Source organism: Peromyscus californicus, unplaced genomic scaffold (genome assembly GCF_007827085.1).
Source record: "Peromyscus californicus insignis strain IS unplaced genomic scaffold, ASM782708v3 Scaffold_13__1_contigs__length_99412109, whole genome shotgun sequence".
In the NCBI taxonomy this organism is placed as follows: domain Eukaryota; kingdom Metazoa; phylum Chordata; class Mammalia; order Rodentia; family Cricetidae; genus Peromyscus; species Peromyscus californicus.
The window spans coordinates 74,445,128-74,464,136 of NW_026294424.1; the positions used below are offsets into that span (position 1 = coordinate 74,445,128).

The 19,009-nt window shown below is 35.9% G+C and overlaps 1 protein-coding gene across 36 annotated transcripts in view; it reads left to right on the forward strand.

The window, feature by feature from the left end:
• Positions 1-19,009, forward strand: part of Adgrl3 (adhesion G protein-coupled receptor L3) — a 754,357-nt gene that overhangs the window by 86,837 nt on the left and 648,511 nt on the right. For 2 of the 36 annotated variants that reach the window (XM_052735248.1, XM_052735251.1), the window contains one exon: positions 9,720-9,852. The exons of 33 other annotated variants lie outside the window; for them this stretch is intronic. The gene's annotated coding sequence lies outside the window, so the exon portion shown is untranslated. Of the gene's footprint in view, positions 1-9,719; positions 9,853-9,875; positions 9,913-19,009 lie in introns of those variants that run through there. One more of the 36 variants, XM_052735249.1, reaches the window with a different exon arrangement.

Below are 19,009 nucleotides of genomic sequence, written 5' to 3' on the forward strand. Positions count from 1 at the left end.
ATTCAAAATCCCAGACAGAAGCTAATGCTGAAATTCTACAATAATTGAGATTCAGCGTTGATCCCAGAACCCACAATTAGAAGATTGAGACCCAGTCCTGGTGAGCAGTAGTCAGCAGTTCGTTGATTTATTGTTGCTTGACAGACTCAGAGTTTTGTTATTCAATGAAAAACTTCAAATGTGAACTAGTTCCTCAATAAAAGAAAATTCAAATTCTCATGATTAAAAAAAAAACCTGTTTTGTTTAATCATGTCTCAGTTCTTTAATTTTATTGTCTCTATGGTCATTCTTTCTGAATATGTTTTTATGGCACATGGTATATTAAGGGACCAAACACTTGTACATTTAGCACTGAAGTCAGCCACTTTTTGTAGATACGGCCATGATGCCATAAGTGCTTATGTTACTCATGGAATGTTATAATTTAGAAAATTAAAAAAATATTACCATGTTCTTTCTGCTCACATTTTCTCTGCAAATAAGCTAACACAGTTTTACATGTTTTGCTTGATTACAGCAAAACCCATTAGTTTTCCAGCTCATGCTATCAAAGAATCAATGACTGATAGTAGTTTTCCATTAGAACTAATCATTTTGTTTGTTTTGGTTCCGTTGTTGTTTGTTTTGGGAAGAGACTCATCTCACAGCAGTCCTGTTAGCCTCTGGCTTTTATAGTCTTTTCAATTCCCTCTTCCAAGATATTTTCTGAGCCTTATGTATAAGGGTTGTGTTGTAAATGTTTTTATTGGGACTGGGCACCCTCACCCACACAGTCAGTTGTTGTCTGTGGCTTAACTAGTTGTGGCTCTCTGCAATGGTATCTGCTACAAAAAGACACTTAATTGATAAAGGGTGAGATCTACATTTGCCCGTGGCTATAAGAATAAGCATTTTGGATGCAGGTAGAAATTTTACTAGTTTAGGAAAGTGGAAGTAGTGGGTTCTCCTCAAGAGTCCATGAGTCGTTGGCTAAGTTTATGGTACCAGGCACAAATTCCCTCCTGCTTGAATAGGTCTGAAATCCAATTAGGAAGCTATTGGTTAACCCCAGGATATAAGTGCTACTGTTGTACCTCTCAAGATATCAATCCATTTTGGTCATTGTGGTTCTCAGGCCTTACACTGGGATAGGACTATTGATTGCTTTTCCGCCTTGGCAGTTTGCATGAGTGCTTTCAATACTATGCGAGCCCGTCCTTAAGGAGCAGCTTCTAGGTCAGATGCAGATCAGTTCCTCCAAGTCCTGTGTCTTGAAGTGTGTCATTCCTTCAGCACTAGGGTCTTGCTCTCCTGTTCTGGAAGGCAGCCGAGGGCAGCAGCAATAGCCTCTATTGTTAGGGGAGTCTCTTGGAATCCTTTATTAACAACTGTGAAGGTTTCCTACGCCTGATACTGAGGGTTTTGTTAGACAGTTTGTAGTTTAGGTAAGGAACGGGGTCACATCAAGTAGTGTAACTTCAAGTAAATGTGCTTGTATGTAACTTTAAGTAAATACAAAATAATGTGGTTCCTCATGACTTTTTCAAACATCCTTAGGGAGGAGATGGTGGATCTTGGGGTACCTATGGGGGAAAAGTGGATGGGAAAATGATCAAATTACATTACACTAAATTCTCAAAGAATTAGTGAAATGTATTATTAATAAAAGAACAAAGCATTGTCTAGGGATTTATCTCAGTATCGCTCACCAGTAGAGGCTCTGGTTTGTCATTTCTGGTTCTTTTTCTTTTTTCTTTGCTGCCTGGCTTCTTTACTCTTTCTCAGCAGTTACTCCCCTGCTTTTGGCCTTTGTGAAATCTGCCCTCTCAGGCCTGATCACAAATTCCTTAACTTCTTTACTCTTCAGAAAAGAGGGACACTGACCTTTGTATGTGCAACTAATTTTTTAAAATGGCAGAGCATAGATTTTCAATTTTCCAAAATACAGTGGAGTTCATACTTGAATATTTCAGCCTTGACCGAATGTTCAAGGATAAAGGAAAGAAAACCATAGGTTTTTTTTTTTTTTTTTTTTTTTTTTTTTTTTTTTTTTTTTTACAATTTATGGATTACTGCTAAGTTAAAAAAATTTCAGATGCCAAAGCCTTAAGTTTATCCCCAGGATTCTTCTAATTTCTTACTGGTCTCCAAGACCTGGAGTAGTTTACTTACTACCAATTGAACTACTATAATTACCTCATTGCTGCTTTGGTTTTTGGTTCAAATTTGGGAGGACTGCACCAGTCATTAATGGCTAAGATCTCCTTACCTTGAAATGATTCATAGTCAAGAGTTCACGTCCCACGACATTCCTTTTCCAGTCTTGTAGCTATGTAACTTTGCCAGCTTGTGTGTGCAATCACAGGGTTGTGTTCCTGTACTGGGACCCCGGAATATAATTGACCCACTGTATTCTGAATGTTTATCCTTGAAGAAATAACCCGTCCAAACCAATTTCTATCCATCTCCTGTGAACTAAAGTGAAGGGATACATAAATGACCTTAACTTCAAGTCTCTTACATTCAACTGCTCAAATGTGCTGATACATTGCCATTGTAAGATATCTTCCAGAAAATAGCATCACAATACAACACAATCTTAGAGAATCAGATATTTAACGCGTATAGCCAAGCCAACTCCCTTAACCACTGAGACCACTAACTACCCTTCTGAAATATCAGCATCAGGTTATTCAGCTATGTTAGGTCTACTTCTACAAGAAACAAAGAACAGTTGCTTGTTTTGTATTTATCTAACTTAACTAATAAAGTCTACACCTCTAGGTACACAATAGTGACAAACCTTAATAAAGGCGTGGTGCCTACTCATTACCAAGATGTCTCACCACATGAATCATTATAAGCTTCATGTGAATGAGTGTTGAATCTAGAAATATATCTTTTTTAAATGTCTGCAAGCATGCATTAATTTTATAGTCAGTGTTTTTAATCATTCAAGAAATTTCAATATTGTAACCTAAAAATATATTTTAGTTTAAATTTTTGCAGAAATTCTAGAGACTCTGTTGAGCTAGCTAAACTTGATTTATCTAGCTGTGAGTTCATTTTTGTGTCATGTGGTGAAATGGGAAAATTCTCCTCAAAGCATTGCATACTTTTCTTAAGATACCTAAACTAAAGGTAAAATGGCATGATACTAGTGTATAGAGGATACATTATAAAACTGAAGGAAAAGAACATGAAGCCGTGGTATTATGAGCTGTTAAATATATGGCTTGTGATTTTTTTTAACACCTTGCTTTCATTTCCCCTTCGTCTGTTTCTTTCTTTGTCTCATTCAAGTTCTTTTCCACTTAAGCCCATCTCTATGTCCCCATGTATTGTATTAATTTCATTAATCATTTGTCATAACTGGCTTAATCATCTTAATATTTAAAATGTGTTTGTGATGTTGCTGGCTATAGCTTTTGAGTATGGTTTTGGGAAAGAAAAGAAAGATGGCTTACTCATGCAAAAGAAAAAAATGACCTTGGGTTTATTTAGTATAGTACTTTATTACAAATTTACCAGTGGGCATTTTACAAATTAAAAGATTATGACTCTAAATGGTAATTATGGCAGAAATTTTAACATTTGGAAACTTTTTTTAAAAAATTATATGTTTAGCTTACAATGTAAATTTGCAGCATCTTTATTTATAAATGATTGAGCGTATGTACAGAGCTTTAGTTTTCATCTGGGTTACTGCTTGGAGCTTTAAGGTAAAACATATAGACAGATATTTATTCATGAACATATATACATACATTTATTCATATATATGTATATGAATGAGAGATTGGGAAGAGATGCACACTTGTTATGATTTGTGGGCAAGCAGAAGCAGTTCATGATTTTCCTTATGTTAAAGTTAAGGAAATATATTTTTTGATGTGTCTTTCTCGAGGGCTTCATTTGTTTGTTTTCCTTTCCTGGACTCTAATCCTAGGTGAAGGGAGAAATGAAGGACTGGTCTTCCCGTCTTTAAACGCTAACTAAGCACAGCTGCTTTACAGGTCCACTGTACAAATCCCACTGTCTGTAATGCCCAGAACTCTTCTGTGTCTCCTGCTAAACAATATGCCCCAGGGGTGGCCATTATGACAGTTACTCATTGTTTTCAGGATAGAAAAAATAACTTTTTAATTATGTTTGTTTTATCCTGTTCTTGGGGGTTAAGTGGTTAGGATTGTTTTGTTTTGTTTTTTGTTTGTTTGTTTGTTTGCTTTGTTTTATTTTTGGCATTATGCTAGAAACCCTTAATTTTTGCAAGACTGCCTTTGTGGCACTCTTATTGCATTTCTGTGAATGTGAATTTATTTAGTGTGGTACTAAATAAAATAGAGAGAGGAAGAGTCCTGATACTAGAAACAATTGTAAAAAAATCACTTACCTTTACTTGTTACCTTCAACTTTCATTTTTCCTCTTCTTCCTTATCGACCTCACCCCTCTCTCCCTCCCTCTTTCACTCCCTCCTCCTCCCCTGCCTTACTTCCTTTGTCTTCTATAGCTCCTTCAAAAGAGAACTGGAGAACAGTGTTTAGTTTGCTCAGGGTCCCTTAAATAACACAACTGGAGCTTAAATATATTAAAGTACTTCGATTTATTTAGCTACGGAGTTAATCTTGTTGGTCAATTGTTTATGGTATCTTGGCATTGGAATATAGTGTATTTTTAAAATATGACAAGTTAAAACTTGACTTATCTTTTTGGCTTAGCTGTTAGAACCCATAGAATAGTGTACATGGTTTACAATGATAGATTTATGCCAATCTTAGGAATCTATTTTTTAATGGAGTTTGAAGCTACCTGTTTAATGGCTTTTCAATAATTAGATTTTCATCTTGCCATGAAAACTAGTTTCCCTTAGCAAGGAGATTTTAAAAGAATTCTTATTTCTTGCAGACATTATAATTTTCTGGGAGTAAATTGTAAATTTTGCTTTATAGAAATTATTGAAATATCTTAAGATAGTGGTAGAAGTTAATTAAATGAAGAGAAAATTTCTGTTTGACCTTAAAGTGGTACCTCTGTATTTGAGGCAAATTAACAAATTAAATATAATTACCCAGCAATTGGGAGACTAGGCTAGCACAGTGATTCAGTTTAATATGATTTCTTCCCTGTCCATGGAAGCCATGTAGGGTTCACTACATTCACTGATTTAAAAACATATTGTTTCTTGACATTCTCTGTGACTCGCATTAAAAAAAAGCAACAAGAATGAAGTTTCAATATTCTTTCTTGCTCATAATTTCTAGATACATAATGTGGGAATTGTATTTCAAATTCAGGAAATGCATTGTTTTTTTTTTTCAATTCAGTAGTTTTATATACATTTTCTTTTTCTTCTTTTGTTTCCTTCATCTGCATATTACTTTTCCTTCACCACCCACCTCCTCCTTCTAATTGTAAGGTTTTTTTTTTTTCATTTTTGATAAATAGAGCCTCTGTTTGCTTTGGCAATCATAAAGGTTGCAAGCCTGTCTCATTTTATAAGAACAACACACAAGCAGTAAATGCATTTTGCATGGCGGGTTTATTTAGTATGCAAGAGACCATGCTCCTTGAACTTGGGTAGGCTACTGCTTTTCACTAAAGTAGAAATTGTTTTGGACTCCCTTCAATTGGGGCTGCTAGGAGAAGGGTATCCCTTCCTGTGTACTGTCTAGGGTAAAAAGGTTTTACCAGGAACACCTTGCTCTGTGATGTGTGCCTGAAGTATTCCTCCCCTCTCAGAAACATCTCTCACCCTATCACTAAGATATTTTTATCTCACCAAATAAATAGTTCTAGTTGTAGAACATTTTTAACTGTGCTACTAAAGACCAAGTTAACAAAGACATTAATTAAAAGGGCACGTGTTTCTTAATGGGATGTCAAAAATAATTTGGATTCTGTGTGGCCCCACAGGCTGCATTCATGATGTCCTGTATGCTTTCAATGCCTTTGGTAGACAATTCTTTCCTAATCTGTGGTGGCATTGCTTTTAGGTATCTTGGTATGAGGGCCTGATTTGACATCATTCACTGGCAAGAGTATGGTAGAGTGTCTGATTGTTTTCTTAGTTACCCAGTGAAGGCCTCTCATGACCCATTGGTTAGAGTCAGCTCACATAATAATGCTTTGCCCTGATACAGGATGGTAAATATATCTGGCTTCTTTATTCCTGAGAGTAGGAGCTGTACAAGGTATAATGAGAGGATATCTTTGTGGCCAAATAATGTCTTCCACACTGTTTAAAATAGGCAAGAAATAGCTCCTATTGTTTTGTGTAGAGGCCTGAATGTAAGAAGGAAAATTTGGAAAATTGTTTCTGAGATCTACTTTTTCTTGGTCTAGTTCTAGCGTTTTTCCTAAACTTTTAGGACAGTGCAGGCACTTTAGTGAGGTTTTTTTTTTCATGTTTGAAAACTGGCTATTCAAAATTTACCTTTTGAGGATATTTCTTTATCCAAGTCACTGGTGAGCAGGAGGGTTGAAAAATAATGCAAAAGTTAAGGAAAGGTATACATATATACATATATATATATATATATATATATATATATATATATATATGCTTATGTATATACACATAAACAAAGTTTCTGATGCCTAGCTATACGGACTATTGTTTTACACAGATGTATAGACTTCAGTATGTACCATAGAAGAGGAATTGTACTAATTTAAAACAGCCGCATCTTCCTTTCAGTTGCTGGATTTTGAGTTTTTTTCTTTTCATAGGCTCAGATGTATGTTACTGAGCATATTCCATGAAAATGTTACTCAGCATAGACTCTGTAAAATATATATGAATTCATCAATGAGAAATATTAACATCCCAGAAATGTTAGCTTATTATGTTTCATACCATCTTTCTCTTTTCCCCAATTTATGTTTAATAAGATAATTATAATTGTACCAAACTTCAAAACTGACATAAATAATTTTGTTTGATTGGTCATTTGCAACATTTAGACTATTATATACTATACAGTAGGTTATAAGGATATACATTACAGCAATAATTATCTTTACAGCATAGCTGTAATTTATACTATAGTGTGGCAGTCATTTTGAGTTATATGACTTTTTTTTCTTACACCATCAGAATGAGAAATTCTAAATACGTTTTTTTAAACCTTTAACTAGGAGAATCTTTAAATGTTGACATACAAGGGATTCTCAACTTGAATATTGTCTATAGTAAGGTTGAGCAAATACTAATTATACAGGTAATTTTTTATTATGCTGTAGGAGACAATGTCTGGACTCATACTAGAGTCAACAGCACTTAGGAACTGTGTATCTGTGGGTCATATTTTTCTTCCATGTTTTTTGGATAACTTTCTAAAAATTGACTAAGGAATATTGCATGGAATTATTCAGGCTGAATCTCACTCTTTAGTTCAGGCTGGACTTGAATTCTGACTCTCTGGCTTTAGCCTCTTGAGTTCTGCGATTACAAGTGTGCACCACCATATGCAGCTAATAATGGGTATTGAATCCCCTTCACTCTGAAAGAAGTCTGGTGCAACTTCATGTGCCTATTAAGTAGTCTATAATATTGTGGGTGGAGGGTTTTGTGGCTGGGTTGGTGTCCAGATTTCTCTTTCCATAGCCTGCAGAGTACCTTGGGGTCAAGGCTCCATGCAGGCACCAGCTTGAGCTCTCTATTTCCAGTGAGTTGTGCAGATGTTGTCTTCAGCAATGGGGCCCTGCTGTCAGTTTTAGGACAGTGATCCTCTGTCCTAGCATGAGACTGGGTTGTTAGGGGATCTCCATGGGAAGCCCTAGTTCAAGAACTCCACCAGCAACTCTACCAAATACAACCCTAGCTAACTACTGGAAGTCTTGCCTGGCTACCAAGGATGGCCAGTTCAGACTCCCTATCCTCCATTACTAGGAGCCTTCACTAGGGTCACCCTCATAGATTTCAGGGAGTTTCCACTGAACTAGGTTTTCACATCACCCCTCAAAAGTCCTTCAATTCCAGCTGTCTTCTCCCAATACTCTTTCCCCAACTCCCTCTCCACACACCTGATCTCTCCCACTCATGTCTCCATCCATGCCCCAGTCCACCCACATTCCCTTTCCCAAAGAGGTCTGTGGATTGTAGCTTTATCATCATTTACTTAACAGTTAGTCTTCACTTATAAGTGAATGCATACCATAATTTTCTTTCTAGGTCTGGGTTACCTCACTCAGGATGATTTTTTTCTTCTGGTTGCATCCATTTGTCTGCTATCTTTTAAATAACTGTGGCCACTAGTGAAAATATTGATCATGATGGGAAGGAGACATTAGAAAATGGAGAAAGAAAAATTAGTATCCATGTATTTATGATTCCTTACAGATAGGAACTTTACTATATTTATTTAGTTTTGAAGACTCTTACTATATTTATTTTATTTTTGAAGGCTTAGCATTTTATTTGAGTAACTATGCATATACAGGTTGAGTAAATGACTCAATAGTTTAATCACAGGGTCAAACTAATAGTCTCATAATAAGATACCAATTTGTTATTGTGTTGTTTCAAGTATTTGAAAATGACTATTGTTAAAGCAGAAGTATAAAAATGGATATTCTCTCTGATGAGCTATATTTTTAAAACTAGGGGAAGATTTTTAAATATGTTATATCTCATCTGAATTCTTAAGGATAGCTTATAACTTTATATAACATGATGACTTTTTGCTTGTTAGGGATATACTTTTTTGTTGAAGGTATCACATGTCTTTTTTTTTTTTTTAACTTGTGGTATTTTCGATAATACAGGAATACTGCTTTTCAGTATTTATTGGTTGGCCTAAAGTTTATACGGTAGAAAAATATAGCTCTAATTAATACTGAAGTCAACATGAGGCTCAATAGACAAAATAGGTTTAACTTATAGAGAGCCTAGAATTATTTCATAATTAAAACCACCTAGAGCTTTATTGAAACATACTCATTTTTTCATCAGGACTGAAGTACAAAATAACCCAGGAAAGCAAGTAAATTAAACCACGTCTGTTTGTTTTGTTAATAAAGCATTCTAAATTTGACTGTGAAAGGAAATATAGTAACATTAAACAAACCGGAAGTTTCGAAGCTATAGTTGTGAAGCTAGTCACGTTAATTATAGCTTATATGGAAAATACTGCCAGTGTCTGTAAATCAAGACGTTGTTCAAATGGATAGCCAGCTTGCACATGTATGTAATTATCTTGTTTGTGTTGAAACATGTTGGTGTGTACATGTATTCATAATTTGTATCTTTTGTAGCTGCTCCTTTTAAGACTGTCTACAATACAGTCCTTCATGACTATGCTATACAGCTTATGGTTTTATTGGAGCGAATAGTATAAATGGCAAAGATAATGCCTGGGGCCTTTTCTTTGTCAATACTAAAGTTACGGACCTGGAGTCAAAGGGAGAAAATCTCCAAAGCCATGAGGTAGCTGGAAGGCAGAAACTAATCTAGCTTGTGAAAGTGAAGATCTTAAGTACTTTTTATGTCTCTTTCATACCTGCTCTCAGAAAGCTCCTGTTTCTTCAGATTGCACCATTGTGTGGGACCAATGGTGCCTTCTTGACCAGCTAACCAAGAGTCGTTTTAACCACATGTATTCCTGAGTGACTTGGCTTTATCTTCTGACTAGTAGTTTTCCTAAGGTTGCAGGTTCAGTTTGAAGCCCTGAAAAATGAGGTAAGGAGACATTTTAGAGACTGACAGGTAAATCATCTTCTTTGCTTCCTATGTCTCAGTCCCCCCAACTGCTGGTCATCAAACACTGGACACTTGCCTCAGATGAACGAAGCTGAGTGAGAGCAGTCCTGGTGAGCTTCTGAGACATACTACACAGCTGGTAGAGGTCCTGTGAAGGGGAAGAAATAGAAGGTAAACTCAAGTGCTGGCTATCATGATATCGAGAGCCATGAGCTAACTTGTCAAAGGAAGGTACGAATATCAGAGTGGGCATGATGGGTGTATTTCCCTTCATATTTTTAATTCTGAACCAGTCTTACCTGGCATGTTAATAGAGACTTCCATGAAACATAACTTCTGAATAGTTATTTTTTTAATGAAATATAATTTCCAAGGAAAGCTTTTAAAATATTTTACCTGAAAGCTCCATAATTTCAAAGAATTTGCATAGGTAATTTTAAAGTTTATTTGTTTGTCCCCTAAATGGTATTAAAAATATTTCTTCTCCTTGTAAATGGAGATAGATAAACATTAGAGTCACTCATAGTGCAGATTTATGATTCATTTTAATTATTATTATGTTTATATTTATCCTGGATATATACTCAGCAAGTGCTTTTCCTATGTGTTCCACATGAGAACTAGATTTGCTCGGGAGAAATTAATAAATTCAGAAGCAAATGTTCTGGATAATGGTATATTTGTTGAAAATACAGATGAAAGTAAATAGATACATATATATCAATATGTTTATAAGCCCACTTTTTAATACACTGACCTCATAACAACTCTGCTGATTAAAAAATCCTTATCTAGCAAGAAGTAGGCATTGATGAAGGCTCAGTCAACATGGGATTAATTTTGTATCACTTATTTGATGGATGTGTGTGTGTGTGTGTGTGTGTGTGTGTGTGTGTGTGTGTGTGCATGGATGACTTGTGTTTGAAGGCTTGAGGTTGATTTCTGGATTTTTCCCATTGATCCTCTCCAGGCTTTATATTGAGACAAGGTCTGAACCCAGAGCTTATGGTTTACGAAATCTGGCTAACCATCATGCTCCTGGGATCTCTGCCTGCACCTCATGTTCCCCTCCTCTTCTTGTCCCACACTGGAATTATAGACAGGCTCTTACACCACACCCCCACATGTGTGCTGGGGGTCAATTGTCTTATCCATTGAGTCATCACCCCAGCCCCAGGATTAATGTAAAATCCCAGCCTTGACCTTCTTAGTTGTGTTGACCAACACAGATATCAATATCTCTCTTTGCCAGTTTTTCCACTTTATAGATGAGGTAAATGCCTACCATTTTTTAAGGATAAAATAAGGCATTAATTTAAAAGCTTATACACAGCCCCTAGAACATATATAATTATCCATTCCAAGGGAACACTATTTCACATTTTAACATACCTGACTTTAGATACAGTATGAAAATCAGTGTAGAAGTTCAATCAACATTACTTTCCTTAATGTTAAGTAAAATAATGTGTCAGAGGCATCATGTGTTGATGAAATGTGGTTCATAGGTAGCATGTAGAATTCCTTTTTTTTTTTTTTAAAGGTATCTTATTGTCTGCTGAGTATGGAAGTGGGAAGTATTTCCCTTCCTTTTCTGTAGACCTGTTATTTGGATTTTTCAGCCATTTTTCCATGTTAGCAGCTGTCTGAATCTCGGTCTAAGCTGCTTTTAGTTTTCAAATCCAATTTCATACATAATTAATAAAAACAAAATCAAATCTAAAACAAACATAAAAATACTGAACTTTTTAAAATAAACAAACAGGTTAGTAATTCCCATTTTTAAAAGACATTAAGACATTTTATACTTCACCAAAGTTTCTATGGCACTATTCTTTTCTGCTTATGTACTACCTAACGGAGCTTGAGATAAATACGAATTTCAGTATAGACTTGATAGCATTGTCTTTGACACGCGTGTTATCTATAAATCTTTTGGCAGATATTGTGTTAAGTTTAAATTTCTGTGATTTGATACATAGGCAAAGCTAGTTGAACAGTACTATTGTTACATTGTTTTGTTGCCTTTTTTTTTCCCCTGTTGCTGTGGTCAATTGGGTGTTGAGAGAGACTCACGCTGGAATATAATGGAGAAAGCTCAGAACCAGAGCATGACAGTTTGAGAGTCACAGGAAATGAAACAGAAGGCAGAGTGACTCAGAACAAATCTCTATGTTAGCTGAAAGATTGCAATTGGTAACAAAGACAAATTCATTGCATTTTCCTGCTGGGTAACGTCTGCAAACCTCGGCTTGGGGAAACTCAGATACCCCCGTGTGCCTTTCAGCAGGTTTGTGAGTTCAGTAGATCTACGAAGTCCAGATCAGCCATTGGGAGTTAACGTCTTCCCTTATATTTTGATATATAAATTGCTTAAGGATTTAAAATGCATCCACTGTAAGGATGAGAGATACCGGATTAGAATTAAAGGATTTACTTGTTCTTCTTTTCCCACAAAACTAACATTACTTCATGTCAAAACACAGTGTGTTCCCAAAGTGTAAATAGCAAAAAGCTTTACTAAAACTTAATTTGGAAATGAAGACTCTCATATTTTTAAAATATATTATCATTGTAAGAAGCAATTTTGTATACGTTCGTTTTCAGAACTCAGCAGCTTAACACTGTGTAAAACATGTCCAGCCATGTTTATAAACTATTACTTTTTGAAAGTAGCAGTACTCATAATTTATATTCCCATTTTTTTTTTTTTTTTTGGTTTTTCGAGACAGGGTTTCTCTGTGTAGCTTTGCGCCTTTCCTGGTACTCGCTTTGGAGACCAGGCTGGCCTCGAACTCACAGAGATCCGCCTGCCTCTGCCTCCCGAGTGCTGGGATTAAAGGCATTTTTGACTCATCGTTTTAAAGTCACATCTGTGTAACTCCCCTGATCAAGTCAGTATAAATAACATGAAAATTATAGATCAGTTTCCAACACGTTAATTTATAAAAAACATTTTTAATAGACAGTGAGCATTTTCCATGCTTGATGTGGACTATAGTATATTTCGATGGCACAATTTATTAAGCATTCTATTCCTTGGGTTAAATGGGTGAACTCTTACCAGTTACATTAAAAATTGTTACTGAATAGATCTCCAAAATGTTTCTGGGTAAAAAAAAAAAAAATTTAATGTTATCCATTGATCTGGGTTTTATGGTTTCGTTTACCTGTAGTCATCATAGTCTGAAAATATGAATGAAAATTCTAGAGATAGGCATTTCATATATTTAAAAATTTTAAAATGGTTTTGAATTTACAGATATGCTGAAACAGGCTCACCAGGTTTGCCTCCAAGGCTCCCCCAAGCTTGAGTGTGCAGACATTCCCCAGGAAAAGTCAATGGATTTTTTTCTTCAAGTCATATATTTTAAATCGGGTATTTTTTTCTTTTTTTCTTCATCTCCCTGTATTCAACCATATTCTGAAAATATGAATGAAAAATTCATATATTTTAAGTCATTTTCTTTTTTAAGATTATGCTTACTTTTACTTACTAGTATATATGTGTGTCTCTGTCTTTCACTGTATGTTGGTGATCAGAAGGGGATTTATAGGCAGTTATGAGTCACCCAAAGTAGGTGCTGTGGCCTGCACTTGGGTCCTATGGAGGAGCAGATATCCCTCTTAAGCAAATAACCATCTCTCCAGCTCAATTCAAGTATTTTAAGTTGCACACTATTCTGGATAATATAGGGTAGTTGCATGCTCTATCTCACCTAGCAACTGATTCATCCTTCTGCCCTGCATATCCATGCAAAATATGTTCCCTGCCAGTTAGGGACCCCAGCCTTCTGGGTTGTCTTACAAGGATGGAGGTACTACAGTGCTTATATTCTAGTTCATTTTATTTAATGATGTCCCAATTAATGAACATACTCACAATTTGAACATGTTAAAGAGAAGCCATAAAATGTTTTCTAATAGTAAAATGGTGAATGTTTTAGGCTTGATGAGGAAAGAAAAATATTTGCTGAAGTTGCTAAGATGTATGGAAAGAATCATTTCTCTGTCCATGAAATTCTGAAGGAGGAAAATAAATGTGAAATGTGTGGTAGATTTGTGCTCTCACCTCTTATAGCACAAGTTGACTCCATAGAGTGTGGTGCTTAATTCACTGGAAAAGGCATTAGAATTTGGGTCTAAAGAGCTGAACAGGATATCTGTCTGCTCAATGTACAAGAAAACATTGTGTCTCCATGAAGACTGCATGCGGGATACTCTCAAAAAAGTAACATCAAGTCACTACAGCAAGCAAGAGATAGTTCAACTGGTTCAGAAATGACCTTGAACTGAAAAGTGTAAAATTTACTGAAGAAGCTGAGTCTCCTCATAAAGAACCTGTTAAAAAAAAGACATACAAGAAGAATCTGATTGAGGCCACAGGGTAGGACCCAGAGCAAGCCTTTAACTGCATTGGAACTGAGCCGATAGTGGAAGAAGATGCCTAAGAGAAATCTATATCCACCAAGCACAAAGTAGGTAGCACGACATAAACATGGAAGGCACTTTTAACCCAGGTAGGATGTGTTAGCTTGTGAGGACAGAGGATAAAGTCGGGCATATGTTAATGCACAGTCTCACACACTGAAAAGTAACCCAAATTAAAGAAAAGCAAAACAATTGTTTTCCTGTGTTCAGGCAACACGATGACGAAGTAGAGTCATCCTGTTTATGCACCGGTATACCTGAACTGAGAAAGTAATTGAAAGCGGAGGGATTTGAATTCAAATTCCTATTATTAGTAGATCATTAACCTGGCCATTATGAATCTGATTACCCTGGAAATGAAAAAACATAACCTCATAGTTTTAGTCCCTTAACTGGGGGCATAATTCAGAATGTTCATGGCATAGACACCTAGTGTTCAAATATACTCAGTAGGCGACTGATGTATTCTGAATCTGGGGAGAATGTAGTCCTCGAGATCATTTTCTACTGCTGAGCTGGTAGCATCCTGCAGTAAAGCCATGGGTAAATTAAAACCATAAACTGTCAATGTTTGCTGAAGGAGTTTAAGGAGTAAAGTCGTGGATGATTTTTGATGTTTCTGATGTTTCATGAGGAAGTGAGGATAATCGGTTTTTGTAGTATCAAAGGGTGGGGAAAGATTTGCGTGTTGAACAAATGGAAGAATATGTTGGAGGTCATTGGAAGAATTTCGTAAATCATCGAAGATAAAGAAAATGGTCAAGGAACTGAAATCCACTAGCACAACGAAACCAGCCTGCCTCTCTGCCTTCTTTTCTCCCTTCCTTCTCTGCTTCCTTCCTTTCTTGTCTACTGTGTAACTGGGGCTGGCCTGGAGCTCAACATCCTTCAGCCTCAACCTCCTGAGTTGCTGCAGTTATAGGTGTGTGCCACCATGCCCAGCTTGTGGAAGTAATTCTAATTGTGCAGATGTTAAAGGGCTCCATTAGGAGTATAGTCCTTGGATCTCATTCAGAATTAAAATTAGCTGTGTTACCAGAAATTTTAATGTCCCTTTGGGATCACCAGATGATACTGGAGAACTCTGGGTCATCATTTGGGTTTCTCAATACAACTAATAAAAGAATTTAAGAATAGACTGAAATGGAAGATAAAAGACAATTTTATTAGCATTTAAAAAAATAAAAGAGGGGTTGGGGATTTAGCTCAGTGGTAGAGCGCTTGGCTTGCCTAGCAAGCACGAGGCCCTGGGTTCAGTCCTCAGCTCTGAAAAATAAAGAAATAAAAAATAAAAAAATAAAATAACACACAAACTATAAATCTCAGTAGCTACTTGGAGGAGGAGAGTAGGAACAAGCAAAGCCACTTGGGTTACACAGGCTTAAAAGTCGAACACATGAAAGACAGTAGCCAACTGGCAGGCGACAGAACTTAAGAGAAAGAGTAAGGTAGCCAGAAGTGTCAGAGAAAGCATGTTTAGGTTCTGGCTAGCCTCCCTACAAACTAAAGGAAAACAGAAGCAGGATGTGTCCCCTTGCTGAGCCAGGACATACAGAGTGATATGATAGGGTGAACAGACCCAGTTAACCTTATGACAACTTCCTGGTAGCGTATAGGGACTGGATCCTAGGCTAGGGATCCTGGGAAGGAAATGTATGTTATCTCATAAAATAATTATTCTTGACATGGCTTAAAGTGAGGCCACCTTCCTGGGCATGATACCTCAGGAAAGTGGTGGGTTTGATCCAGATGGAATATGAGGTCTCTACCCAGAACAGAAATTGTTATTTCTTGAGGAGAAGCAGTTTTTCTTTTGGTGGACTTGTCAGTGGATCAGGATTGTAACCTCTTCCACAACACTTCGATGAGATATAAAGAAAAACAAAAAACTGCTGAATCCAACATTCTTCCAAAAGCGTTTGGAAATAAGACTTTCCCCTGTTGAGGGTGCTCCGAGTATGATTCCAACTATTGACCTTGTCTGCTTCTGATATCTAGCCACCAGCATCTTCATGTTCCATCACTTCAGAGAAGATGATACCTCCTATTAGTTCAATAACAGTCTAACTCCATACCACGTCACTATGTAATTCCTGACTTCCTCTCATGTAGACATTGTACCATATCACATATCACAAGAAGGAGAATAAGGTGGTACAAGATATCTGACATAGATCACATTTCCATAATATTTATTATGGTACAGATAATTGGAACTAATTGATGTATAAAAGTCATATTCATATTATAATGCGTGAGAAAAAATACAGTGCATATGCAAAATCTGTTTGCTGCTATGTACAGCCATTCATTCAGGGGTTGGAAGTCAGACTATTATACAAACTTAGGAAAATGAGGAATCTTAAGAAATTAAGTTTATTAATTGCAGTGGTAAAATTTTACCTCAGTTTTAGGTTTTAACCTGAATGTAAACAGTTCCTATTCCTACCCCCAAACATTTGTCTTTCTGTTTTTTGCTTGAGTCATTGTCCTTTCAGTAAGGTGCCAGAGTAAAGGTTAATAGAAGGAGGGTTTTTGAACGAGACAGAACTCTTAAATTCTTACCAGTTTTTGTAGTACTTTAGTTGTAACCCCACTGCTTCATTTCCAGTGTGAGGTTTACTTAAGGTTCCCTCTGGAATGGAAATGGTACTACTGTTACTGTCCTCTCACACCTGCTGCTGTTACTGGGCGTTCTTGGAGTGCGTTCATCCACCATGCTCCCTTACTCTGCATTTCACACTTTAGTCTTAAAAATAACCACTTTATGTACAAAGGAGCTGAGCTATCAGAAGATTCGCTTCCGTAACACTGTGCAACGTGTGTACATGACAGCCAGAGGTTGTAATTAATTTTTCTTTCTTCAATTATTTGGGGGTAATTTTGGTACAAATTCATTTAAGTAATAGTTTAATAATGGAATGTTTCAAAATAATGATTAAACTGTCTTTGCAAAAGTTAGGTAAAATTTTCTTGTGCTTTCAAAAATGAAGATATTAGTGCCGTGAGACTAGGATACTGTTGAAAGGAGTGAGGATCAGATCATTTCCATTTATTCCCTGTTACCAGTCTGCATTTGTGGTCCTCCTACTTGGGCACACAAGCTTCTTGCTCAACTCTGCTTGTAAGAGCTAACCCTTAATTCATCTGTATCCTGTTTTTGAATCATTTCATTAAACAAAAGCTTTTGAGTCTTCTTTTGTTGCTGAGAACAAATGGTTAGATTTTCGAAACTGTGGCTACTTTTGTTATTCACAAATTCCAGAGCCTTTCAAAATTTATCATTCCCATTCTCTGCTCTGCACACAATCAGTCATTATGTCAGCAGCTGCCCAGGGAGCCTCACTGCAATCCATTCAGCCAAATAATAACCATCAGGGCAACCATTTCCACATTAGAAATAATAAGAAAATCAAGTCCTTAAATTGCAGAGTCTTTTATTTCTGTAGTTAAAAATTAATTACTCATATTTAGTTAAAGTCCCATTATATGCTTTGGCAGGTAGGAAATGCAGTATCTGGGTTGAAAATTAAGTTGATTCGATTGATATGTTTTAATAATAGGGAAGGTTATAAAAGGTCCCATTTCCAAGTAAATGACTGCAAATGATTTATTAGAGGCCACCCTAACTTAATCACATGTCACCTTTTTTGTAGTTTAGTGACTGGGCAATCAAAATTGCAATCCTTTGAATAGCTATAAATTATGAAAGACTATTAATGCATAGTGGTAAAAAGAATTTTACTTTTGTATATTCAAGATAATAAGCAGACTTAGTATTAAATAAGTAGTCTTTAATTATATGATGTATCTGTGAGTACAATGGAACATAATTTTCTTAGTTTGTGGCTTGTCTTGCCCGCTTTTCTGGTGGAAATCTGTTCCCTATTTTTCCTGTCTCTCTTTTGAGATGTTTCAGTTTCATCATTTTAGAGTATATTACAATAAAAACATAAATATTGTTAGTTTTCACTTGCATATCTCACTGTGAAGCTGTCTCATGGGTACACATTCATGGAATTCCATTGTGTGATGCCAGGTCCTCACTATTCTGTGTTGCTGAACTTCCTGTGCTCTATTAATGCCTCAGGTGAAGGCCTATGCTTCTGTCACCATACTCAATTGATTCAGTTCTTATTCTGAAAACAAAACTAATGAGATCTTCTGCTGACCCCATGATTAGTTTGATGGCAGTGTGCTTTATATCACCAATGGAATCGGTGGCACCAATCTACAGAGTGTGCCCACCTTCTGCTTATCACTTGACTCTTGTTAGTTTGTTTGTTATTGTTTTTACTGGTTTTCCTTCCCAGAATCAGTTTCAACTTGAACATATGAACAATTCATACAAATTTTAATTCAGTTTGGGTTACAGAAAAATATGTACTTTTCTTTGGTGACTTGACAACTTATTTAATATCAATAAACATATCACTGTCCATATATATGTATAATTTATCTATCTATCTATCTATCTATCTATCTATCTATCCATCTATCTATCTGTCTATCTCTCATCTATCCATCTATCTATCTAGATAGTTATTGAAAGAATCTAGGTAACATTTAAAAAGTAATGCCTTGTATTTTCTCAGTTATTGGCAAAACGCAATAATTAAAACTTCATAGTTCATTAGTAATTTCAAAACAATAAAGGATATTTCTTAAAAGATTGCTGTGGAAATGTAATTTTTATGGCAGAATAATTATGGGCTACCCATTATTCTTATCTGTCAAGTACTTATGTATTGTCTTTTTTAATCATCAGATATTAGGATCTTCTTTTTCGGTAGGCAAGAAATCATAGCATGCTGAAGAGTGAATATTTTATAGATTTATAAATACTATCAAATAGCACATTAATAATAGATAGTTCTTATAATTTTGCTCATATTTA